This window comes from Gymnogyps californianus, chromosome 10 (genome assembly GCF_018139145.2).
Source record: "Gymnogyps californianus isolate 813 chromosome 10, ASM1813914v2, whole genome shotgun sequence".
Taxonomy (NCBI): domain Eukaryota; kingdom Metazoa; phylum Chordata; class Aves; order Accipitriformes; family Cathartidae; genus Gymnogyps; species Gymnogyps californianus.
Window position 1 is genome coordinate 8,236,342 of NC_059480.1, and position 12,250 is coordinate 8,248,591.

The 12,250-nt window shown below is 37.3% G+C and overlaps 1 long non-coding RNA gene across 1 annotated transcript in view; it reads left to right on the top strand.

The window, feature by feature from the left end:
• Window positions 1–4,668: 4,668 nt before the first annotated feature.
• LOC127020275 (uncharacterized) overlaps window positions 4,669–12,250 on the top strand; it is a 29,275-nt gene continuing 21,693 nt past the window's right edge. The window contains exons 1-2 of the long non-coding RNA XR_007767047.1: window positions 4,669–4,702; window positions 5,376–5,487. This is a non-coding gene — a long non-coding RNA (uncharacterized LOC127020275). The remainder of the gene's footprint in view (window positions 4,703–5,375; window positions 5,488–12,250) is intronic.

Genomic DNA, 12,250 nt, shown 5'->3' on the forward strand with positions numbered 1-12,250 from the left:
TTCTCATGAAAGCAGCAATGTAGTGCTAAAATCCCTGCTGAAATTACATCTGGCAGGGTTAGCCCTTCAGGTCCTTATCCCACACTAATTTATATACATGAATTTAACTTTTTGCAGGGACAGACTTTTATTGAAAATTATTATGTTTGTAAAATTGCCACAGATAGATTTATAGGACGTTAGACTCTTGTGCATAAGAAAAGATTACAATTTAGCCATATGGAAAATTATTAGAATAAAATAAAAATATTATGAAAAAATTATAATACCTCTGTAGTCATTGTGAACAATTCTGTGGTATTTATGAGAGAATTATGTACCTTTTAGAGATTGCTACAACTTACATGTAAACAAAGGAAACAATATTATTGCTACAGTAGTGCTATGATTTTAGAAAAATTTCTGCATCCATCAATATGCAGTAAAATACAGTTCTTGGTCCAACTGATCACATCTCTCTAAATTAAAATCCCTGATCCAATACCTCAGGAGGTAATTATGACCTAACTCTGAATTTCCAGCCTAGTGCCTGGCTCTATGGTGGACCAAACTGGGACCTAAGTAATGGCAAACACTGAGGAGGAGAGCTTGTTTCATCAGGGTCTGTTCAGGCTCATCTCCAATGTCTAAGAAGCCCTAAGACAGAAGTGGGACGTGTTCTTTTTTTCAGGCACTAAATACATGAAAACAAGGAAAACAAAATCACAGAAACTGAAACAAAGTTACCATGAGGCTATGTTGACAAAACTGGTATGTAGCTCAGGAAAGTGAAATTGATTTAGTGATCCGGAGTGCTGTTGTCCTCTTTTTGAAGAAAAATAAGTTTTATCTTGTATTAATATTATTGATTCGGTAAGTAATGTTGTGGTATTTTATCCCATAAAACTACAAACTGTGATGGAAGTTTGCAATATGGCTGAAAGCTGATTCAGTTCAAATATGTATCTTAAGCTTGTTTAAGTAGATGAACAAATGAGAAATCTTTAACATGGGTGTAATATTTATAGTTTGTTTGCACAAGAGCTCTAGTGAGCACGCACTGTTTGTTTGGACAAGTGCTACTGGATTTCAGAACTGGCCCCCAGGTCAGTGTCAACACTTCACAACCATGGATGGAAAATGTTTCAGGAATTTTCTACCCCAGACAGTGAATCAGGCTTTCCCATATTTGCTTGAGAGTTGATAGATGTAACCCAGTAAAACAAAGATGTCACTGTTGTCATGCTTTTCATGTTTTGTACTTGGAATATAATGGCAATAACTTCCCAACATCTCTGTTTTTTACTATTTCTGCAAAGTAAGGTGCATCTGTTTTCCCTACAATCCATATGAAAATGAATAAGTAGTCCTAAACTCACAAGTTAATAAGATCAGCAACAAAGTCTCACAGTCTTTTTGAATATCATTTTCTCTATCCCTATTTTCTCTAAGTAGTTTTGACAAGGGATAGAAGAGGAATGCTGACATTAAAGATATCTCTTGTCAGTTGTGCATGGAAGTACTGGGGTTTTTTGTCTTTTTTTTATGGATTTTAAAAACTGAGATGAAAAGGAACTCTTAAGGGCATTTAAATAATAGGTGAATTGTATGCCAGTCCTTTTGTTGGATTCAGGCCCGTGACTTCTCTTTTTTGGTATTTATATTCACAATGATTAAGACAAGCTAACAGAGAGCAATCATGGGCTAAAGAAGCATTTAGCTAGGACATACATGAACAATATTGGAAATAATTCAGAAAATAAAGGACTTTTAAAATCTGGAAATTACCCATAAAGATATTTGAAATTAGTTTAGAGAATGGTGTCTGAGATGATAGTGTAGGAAATAAACCGGAAGGAAATAGGAATATGGGCTTGGTGACCTCAGTGGATGGTTTCCAGTCCTGCTTGGCTTTCATGTGCAGGACACGGGCCTTGGATTATTTCAGCCAGAAGTGGATGTGTACACCTACAAGGAATAATAAAGTTATTTAACTTGGAATAAAATGTGGGGAAACTAGTCTGAAGTTTTGATTTCACCATAAACTTTCATTCTGGCCATGATCAAGGCATTCAGAGCAGATTTCTGGAGATACATGAACATAACAGACACCTAAGATACACAATCAAAAAGCCAAAATACAAAAATGGACCATGAGAAGGATTTACTGTGTTCTAATCCTACTTATTGTAATTATATTCAAACTATACTTAACATGAATTACACAATTAATCCCTGATTTTGTAAATTCAGATTATTTCCAGAAACAGATAAGGTCTGTCTTTGTTATGTAGAACCTGAATTTCACAACTGTTGATGTTCTGAAATGTGCAGCTATATAAAATCAAGAGAATGAGGTAAAACAGGGTGTATCTGTGCTTTTGCTAGTGAAAAGTTTAGGAGGCTTGGGATGTATTCTGAGTGAACTCTGCAAATTGATCGATGACGTACATTGCTAAGTCAAATGCTTAAAATCTACCAGAGAAAAATACTTCTGTTTCTGTGGTGTTTTTTTAAAAACTCTGTTTGAGTATCGGGAGTGACATATTTCATTTCAGCATATTTTAGATTCAGTAATTCTCTTTTTTAACAGACATGTTCTCCCCTCAGGACCACATTTTCCTTTTATTGCATATTCCTTCTTATTTTCTGTGGGAGAATAGAGTAGGAAAACACCTAATGGTCTGTACAGAAAGATGGACTTTAATTTCAGTAGAGCCTGTGACAGCCTTTCTGGAAGGATTACTGCTTTTTCCAGAGTAAAACTTGTTTTGAGTTTCTCTGAAGGTTTTCCACTTCTTTGGGTATCCCAAAAATTGTGCTAGGCAAGGGATTTAGAACCACAGCTAGAGTAACAAGGCTGCCAGCATAACCCACTGTACTGCCTCTTCAAATTCCTTCTGGTTTGTACAGTACCAGTACTGGATTATAAGAGTCCTCCTCTAAGCAAGGCTTTCCGTGACTGACGCTCCTTTAAACTTTCTCCAAAACTCCCTATGATAGAAACTTCCCAGTTTCCCTACCTGTATCTCACTACTTTTTCCATCAGAAAGTTGCTTTTTGCTTTTGTTTTTCCTGAAGTTGAATCTTTATTTTCTGCATCTTAAGCCCTCTGCTCTGTGTACTTTGAGACAAAGACAGACTGTTCATATCTCTTCGCACCAGACTTTCACATCCTTGATAACTTACATTCACTGCCATTCTTCTTAGGCAAAACAAGCCTGTTTGCTCAATCTGTACTCAAATTTTTTTGGGGTGTTGTATAACTCTGCGTTCTGTTATTGCAACCATTGAACTTGTATATGAATCATACACTTTCTTTCTGGGGATTTAGCTAGAAGAAACATCTTTGCAAAACTCCCAAGTCTTTAAATTAAGAAGGGAATCATCCCTTCTTTATTCAAGCACATCACTTATGGATTTTACTGGGGGAAACTAAATGTCCTTGGGATGCTGTGTTGTACCGATCTATTACAAACCAGTTAACACAGACATTTCATGTAATCTAATTTTAATTTACATAACATTTTAAAATTGAATTATTAAGGCTCAGGCATTGTAATGCATGAGTGGAGCAGGGTGCATCCCTGCTTAAAGCGCAAGAGTCACTTGTTTGCTAAAGAGAGTGCAACATTTGTTCTCACACTGCGAGGATTTGCTATGGATTTATGTTGTTTTATTCAGAAGCACAACCTGGATGTAACAAACTGAAAAGTGTTTCAGGAAAGAGTTAATTTCTTAATAGAAATTATGTTTCCCAACTCCATGCTAGAAAGGATTAAGTAAGAACTTGCTAATTGGAGAAGGTGTGAGGGCCATGAATTCGTAGGCAGAGCAGGTGATAACGTAACTGGTAGAGATTACAGAGTAATTGTGTGAAATTCCCAATTGACTGCCAGGTGTGCAAGATGCACAGCAGGGTGGAGCAAAGGGGTAGCTGGTGGGGAGTAAGCAAGGAGGAACTTTTAGGTGCGCTTTAAAGCGCCGAGTGAACATAGCTCTGATCAGTACTCTGGTCAAGAGGGTTTGTGTGTGAGAGAGAAGGACAAACTAGTAGTGAAAGAAGGTGGTTGTGTTTTTGCAGATTTCTTTTTAAGCATGACTTCAAGCTTCTGTGTTACATTTGACCATTGCCTAACGTTGTGTGCCCTGTTAGTACTCAGCAGGTGCCTGTATATCAGTATGAATGAACAAGAATTCCACTTTGTGGTATTGGTGAAATAGCCTTGAAAAAAACGTAACAGTTGTTTTCTGCTGTATAAAGGTCAGGTTTCATTTCAATTTAGGCTGCCTTTTGAACAAATCCTTGGTATTAGCTACAGCTTTAGGTGGCATGGGGATTGGTGGGAACACTTTGTTATTCTCAAGTACAGGCACTGAAGAGTAATTCAGTCATTACATATTTTAATACAAATTACAGCTTCCTGAGAAGCAACTATAAATAAGCCTCTGCTGCTGTGTGCGTAACAGGCAGATGAGTGCTGCGCTTTTGGAGAGCAGCCCCATAATTGAGAACCAGATGCTCCCAAGTTCTAGCCCTGATTCTGGTCTTCATGTGCGTGCTTGAGTGATTGCCTGCATCAGTGAGTTGTAATTAATTAGTTAGTGACTGGGAATGTGCAGAAGGTATAAAAGCACTACAGAAAGTATTTAAGGAAGTGTGTCATTGCTCTGTTTACTTCCCATCAGATGTAGGTAGTGTGACCTGTTGAAATACACCTAGGTAAATATATGTTTCACAAAAAAGGGGTGTTAACACTTGGAGGTTTGTTGTATTTTCTTATTAAGTGAAGTGTGAATGTTACAGCTTTCAATATTATACTGTAATGAAATTATATCTTTTACTTATTTGATAGGTAGGTAATGGTGATGTGTTTAAAGCCTTAATCATCAGCTATGGTTTTATGCTGATCTCAGCTATTAGTGTGGATGCACTGATGGGCATATTTTCTTTTATATCACTGTAATCTTTATTAACAACACAAATGCTACCAGCTATAGATGATGATGGTATTGTAACAATAGAATGAAAATCTAGTGCTTTCATAGTGGCACAAAGAAAAGTAAACTGTGCATATCTATGGGTTTTAAATGAATGACTGTATGCTAGGAAAAGGACCAATACAAACATATGCGCTTAACCACTGGTTATTTCTAGGGTATGTTGTAGACTTATCATGTATTTCTAGAGATGTTAGGGAAGGTAACTTCATCTTTTAACAGGGATGTTTCTTGCATTTCTAACAGTTATCAAAGCATTCAGTGAAATATGAATGCTGTAATTATGGTATATTTTAGGAAATATGAATTAATTTTAGTATTATAACATTAATATTCCTTGGGAAGTTATTAATTACTTGACTACTGGGTGTTTAAAACACAGTTCTTTAAAACAGGAATTGTATAAGGAAATGAATGTGGCTTCCATCTTCCTTTGGGAAAACAGACCACAGCCGTTCACCAAACCAAGCATAATACAGGGACATCTGGTGGCTGAGTAACCTAAACGTAAGTAACTCAATGGACAATGTACCTGCCTAACTACTGGATAACAGCTAAGTAACCTGCTGTCCAGCAAATGCCTGGGACTTAGTTACCGTGTGTAACATCTGGTGTGAATTTTAGACAAGAGCACTATCTCACGTGTTTAGGCTCAGCTACCAGAGTAATGAGCTTTGCCATGTGTGTTCAGAGCTTGCTAAGGGTTTCAGAGACAGGGCAAGCTGATAAAGAAGTCTCAGTAGCTCTCTGGGTCTGCTGTAATATGAACAGAAACACACAGCCTGGGAATGGCATCCCCCCAGATATGGTGATCAGGCTATCGAGTTGCAGCTGCTAAAAGCATTTTTGCCTCAAAGAGAAAGAGTTAGCTGCAGGTGCTGCCCATAGCCCAGGCTTGTGGCGCAGGTGTGAGCAAAGTGAAGCCTTTCTGCTCCGGTGCAGCAGTGTTTCTGTGATGTTTCCCTGCTTTCCTAGTGGCATTTCCATTATGAATGTGTAACGATGATTGCTTGTTTTCAGTCTCTGAAGTTTAACTATTGAAATTTCTTGTTCCTCTGAGATATGTGTTGTGGATCTAGTAAGAAACCTAAGATTTTATCTTGGAATGTGAGAGAGGTCAGGGAGAGAAGGGGAGGGCTGGGTGCAACATGGCTTTGCTGGTGGCATGGAGGTAGCAAGAGAGAAGTCTTCTCTCTTCTTAGTGGTTGAGAATATTATATTAAACATTGCAGTTCTTGGGGAGAAAGCTGTTGTTAAAGTTGGAATAATATGTCAAATCTTTGCTGTACTAGGAAAGTGATTTTTATTTCATTATTCTTAATACCAATTACAGTTCCCTTTAAATTAAAACTAGTCTAAACCTGGGCCTTCAAGACTATAATTAAACCATTTTTATTTATACAGCACAGTCTGCTGTCTTTGAAAACATAGGTGCCATCTGCCTATTTGCCAAGGCACAGGAGCAGCACTGCTTTTTTGGAAATACTGAGGGTTTTTTTATTGCTTCCTTTTATTTTACCTTATGCTAGAGTTGCATTTTTTTTGGAAATGAGGCATTGGCTGTACAAATGGAACACCTTGGAACAAAGATTTCAGTTCCAATTTGTGACTTTGCATCACTGTCTTCTCCCTCTTCCCTGAGGAACATCCTAAAGCAACACTTCAAATTGTTGTATAATGACAATGTGCCCCAGAAAACCCACCCTGCTTTTCTGAGCACTAGTTTCTTTGTGAAGAAGGCAGTTAAGACTCTCTAACCTTGGGAAAATATCACAACAAACGGGATCTTTGTGCCTGTTCTTGACCTTTCTGCTGATTATTGTAAGTAAAAATATGAATATAATGAAATACATTGCTGTACATTAAGATGTTAAGAGAATCCAGAAAAACATACATCATGCTAAATCGTAATCATACAACTTTATATGGCTTGAAACTTATTCAGGAAACAAAATGGTGTGTTCTTCCTTTTCCTTTAGTTTTACAGAGCATATGCTAAGTCTATGAAACAAAGTCAATGTGTGGGGTTTTTTGATTTGTTGTTTGGGGTTGGGGGGGGGCTTGAGGGGGATGGGTAGTCAATTCTTGAGTGCACAGGAGTACTGGTATATGAGATTAGAACATGTAATACAAAATAATTCTGAATAGAAAATAATACTGCATTGTTATAAAACTTAAATTAAAAGATTGCAATGTTATCAAACCAAGTGTGCCTAACACTTACATAGTATACAATTTAATGTATTGTGAGTCCAAAACCTGTGGATTCAGAAAAAAATGTAAGGTTACCATTTTCAGTCCTCTGCATCTCTGGTTTCTGTTCTGTGTGCACGGTACTCTTATGAGGTTTTGACTTGTTTTGGTTTTTCCCGTTGAATCTTACCCAGAATGCTTGAATGTGTTAATGACTCATGGAGTACAGATCTTTTCTTTCAAACAAGTTCTATTTTGTGGGCTGGTGAATTCCTAGCAAAGCACATCTGCTTGATTCATTTGAAAATGAAACTTAGCTTCTTTTCTAAATCATATTAGTTTCATAAAAGATATACACCACTGAGACTTATAGATAAGACCAGAACTCTAGATTTTTTTCTTCCCAAGTTAAAACTCCACTTGATACTTTCTTGAGGTTGTGAGGGGGGAAAAATTAGCATTTTCTATTTGATTACATTTTCTATTTGAGTCTGTTATTCTGAAATTATTAACTAACCTTATCCTCATCAGCTATGTATGAGGGGTGTGGGTTTTTTTTTTCCTTCTCTTTGGAGCTGAATCCTGTTCTTCTGGTCACTTGTGGGTTGTTTTTTTTTGTTAAATTCTTGTGATACTAGTCCTATGTCAGTTAATCTTCATATTGTCTGTAAGGAAAAATGTTTCTCTCTAAATCTTGCATGCATCCCTACCTTAAAAATACAAAATGAGCTCTATTTGTAGACTAATTTCTTTCTTATACAAATGACAAAAGAAACCTGAAGTATATTAGTAATGTGATTGCAGTACTACTTCAAGCACAATTACCTTGTCTTAAACTGAAGATAAGCAGAATCGCAGAATTCTCTCTAGCAATAAGGACCACTCCTTTGTGAGGAATTAGGAAGAAATTGAAGGAATGTTTGTGAAAATGTGTTCTTGTAGGTCTTTGCATGCTTTTTTCCTTGGGTGGAGGCACGTGGAAATAACAGGTTGAAAAATGAAGTGAATTTTTTTTAGAGGTATTTTACTACAGTTTTGACTGCCTGTGGCTGTGGTAGTTCAGTCTCTGTTATGGACATGTTACCACAATTATCTCTGGCAGCCTGTTAACAGGTCAAGACCAAATCTTGAGGCTTCAGACAAGAGGCATCAAATCTGGTTATCAGACTTTAATTGTGTATTAACTTTTACTGCTTGGATGTATTCAAGATTGATGTCAATCAGCACATCCACCAAACTGCCTCTTGGAAGTCAATTTTTCAGAGACTTTGTACAAGCTATTTTAACAAACGGCCAACAATGGATTTACTAAAATGTAAGTTATAAACCTCTATCAGAGTTGATGGGTGAAAACTCAACTGTGGGACATCTATGTGAAGCTGAAGTTGTCATGTGCTAAATAATGTATATTTAAACTTAGTGTTTGGGTCATTCTGCAACATAAACAGCGTGGGCCTGCTTGGGTTTCATGTTAGAATTTTGTTGGTGTTTATGTCGGCATATAGAAATTCTAATGGAGCATAATGAGAAATTAATCTGTAATAATACGTGGAGTTCAAATACAGTTTAAAAATACCAGCTGAGCTACCAAAATGTGAAATAATCCCTTTGTGTAAGGATGTGTCTCTTGAACTAATCCAGGGAATCTCCTCACCAGTAGTCTTATCCAAGGGGTCAGTAATGTTCTAACAGCTGTGTGTCACACTATTTTTTCTTTCCTAAATCAGAAACTCTGCAGGATCTGGTAGATAGTGCCTATCTCAAGGCAAAAAGCTGATGATCAGCCATTATGCAGGGCTCAGTGGGAACGAGAATCCGGAGTCTCCTGCCTCTGTCTGCTTTGCTGTTGGAGGTAACTGGCTCTCGGTCTACAGTAAACTGGGGGTTACTAGATCACACAGATCAGGTTCTGATTTTGGACCTGGTTGATGTTTGCTGCTTTAAAAACCTGTCACAGCTGAGGTTAGGCATTTGTGCCAAGGTCTGCAACTGGAGGTGGCAAGAGGGAATTCTTCTCATGTAGCATTGGTATTTTGGGCTGTAAGCTGATCATTATGGAGATTTTTGTTAAGGACTTCAAAGAGTTTGAGAAGCATTTTTATTGAATGATCTGAATCATAATATACAGATACTGTGACTACTTAAGCAGGCTTCTGCTGTGGTATTGTTATATACTACTTTTCACATGCTCCAAAAAATGTTTTGTTCCATTAACTGCTCATTTTCAACATAAAGAACCCCCTTTGACTCAAAGTGACTCTGTCAGAAGAGCTACTGTTGGCGGGGGAGTGTAAAAAAAAAAAAAAAAAAAAAAAAAAAATATATATATATATATATAGTTTTAAATTTTTTAAAGTGTAAGAGGAGATACCTGCCATTTGAATTGGAGAAGACAGTGTGCTCCTTCTGTCTTATTCTTCTCAACAGTACAGCTTTGAATGTCAACAGCCCATTTTTTTTTGGTAGTGGTTAAGATTTCTTGGGAGGAAGGTGTGGGAGTTCACTGAAGAAAAACCTCTATTTGGCATCATTCATACAGCAAATGCCTCCCAGTGTTTCTTTATCAGGAGAGCTCAGCTTCTGAGAGCAAAAGTCTGCCTGTGCAGAGCTCATTGCAAAATTAGGGTTAGGTGCAGAACATGAATACTGAAGGGCTTTTCTCCCCAAACTTTCATCATCTTCCCTGTCTGCTGTGGGTACAGCCTTTGGAGCTGATGGGAATCTGAATACTTGAAGAAATGCTAATAACTCTGGAAAATGTTATACATAAAAGCAACAGGGACTGCTGGATGTGAGAAAGGTGTCTTTTGAAACGCATTGAGAGAAAAACACTTAAGGCATAGGAGGAAAGAGAGAACTATCAGAGAGAGGGGTCACAACATCTGTGAGTCCTCTGACAAGTGCATAAATTCCTTTTGAGTCTTTTGAATCTCTGCACCAGAAGAAAGCTGCTGAAGCTTTTTTTGGGGGCGGAAAGGGAAAGCTCTCTGGACCTGGTATCCTATCTGATTACCCATTAGGCTCCTCTAATACCGAAGAGGAAGGAAAGGACTTGACACATAAAGAAGATAAAATTTAAATGTGCTTCGATTTGGAGAGGCAATTATCTACCCAAGAGTTTCAAAAAGTTCCAGGGGCCTGATCCAAAAATCCATTAAGTTTAAAAGAAGTCTTTAATGGGCTCTGGATTATGCTTTAAAAGAGTAGACCTACCTTAGTCTGCCCATTCCCTCTTTCTCTCAATTTCCTGATTTGGAAAACTTAACACTTTACTTTGCCCCTGCCATTTGAAGTAAAAGTGAATTCCTTTATAATAACAACACTGGAGAGGACCATAAAGATTTAGGTGAATTAAGAGGTGTTGTATTCATAAAGTTATTTCCAGTAGCCAGCACCTGGGTGGTCGTCCTCTGGTTTGCAAAAGTAAGTTTCTGGCTAGTGCCACCGTGTTCTCACACTTGTAGGTGGAAGACTGGGCAGTAAATGAAGGTATTTGTTGTTTTTACATCTACTTGCTATCTTTGTAGAGATGGTTTTCTCTTTGAAATTTTATTTTTTTCTGCAGTCAGACATTGCCAACCACTTTTGGCTACAGCATCATGCTTTCAGTCTGGAATATAATTTTTTGTTAAGAAAACTTTTTATGGCTTTGGAATTATTTTCTCTCTTGATGAATAATAACATTGTTTGAGGACAAATAAATCTGTCTTTGCATTCCTCCTGTGTTTGAATGGAAGGCTGTGAAGAAACACTGATTTACAGGCTGAGAGACTGGGAGCATTTCTACTGTATATGATAATAATTGAACAGGAGGTGTACTCCCATCTTCTCAAATATGAAAGACTGATTTATTTCCAAAGTGTGGCCTTCTCTGTCTTTGTTGCAGATGGTACCCTTTGTTTGATATTGTGTGACTAGTTGATTCTCCTCCCACTTGATGTGAAAAAGTTTCTATGCTGAGCAGGTTTGCAAGAGAACCCGGCCAAAATCCTATGGGTCAGCATAAATGACAGGACTGCATGCTCAAGAAGGTTCGCTCCATCTTTTTAAGAGGTAGACATTGTAATTCTGAGGAGGAGAATGAATATTCTACATTTGGGTGATTTTTTTGGCAGGATCCAAATGCAAGAAAGTCAGATAGAATAATCATAATTGTTATAGCATGGTTCCACGTATTCCTAGAAATACATGTCTTACTATCATGGCCTCTATTTTTCGACTTTGTGGTTTTTTGTTTTTGTGTGTGATTTTTTTTTTTGTTTTGTTTTGTTTTTTTAAAATTGAGTTATATGATTGGAGGGAAACAAACAAACAAAAAAATCCCAAATGCTTTTGTTGTTAGTGGTAACAATGAGGCAGTGCTATAGGCGAATACCTCTCTGACTGGAGCTTCCTAATATACGCATCAGTTCTCTCCTATCCTGGAAAACTCTGCTTCTAGAGGCACTAAGACATAAGAGATTTATTTGTGTTTGTTTCATTTGCTTTCATAAAGCAGTTTGGAGTTGTAAACCCAAGTGTAATCAATGTTGCATGACTTTTCTTTGAATGGCATAATTACATTCAGATGCCAAGTGTGAAGTGCTTTGACAGTTTCGCAACAACTTTTATTCAAAGCTTTGAAGCAAAAGAAAGAAATGAAAAATCAACTATTGTCTTTTGATGAGAATAATAACATTTGAGACTCCATCACACTTATCCACCAAATGCTATGTGGAATGTTGTTTATATGCGATAGGCTGTTTACAGTGAGCCATTTAAAATAGTAGCTTGTGAGACCATTCCCTGGTGCACACTGCTGTACCTGGAGAGCTTGCCAGATACCATCAGTAAAATGGGCCATAAAAGCAATCCAAAACCTACATTCTTAGTGGAATTCATCTGATAAATACCTTGCTAAATCCTAAGTGTTTCATTCATCTTTTTAAAGTGTGATACACCGATCTGCTTATCTGTTTAGCCTCCCTGGCAGCATTCTCTCTAGAGGTTAAAACATATAAGGCAAGATACATCCATTCACTTTAATAGAGTTAGCTCAGGAAGAATGAGACCTGCAGAACTGTTAATTAAACATGAT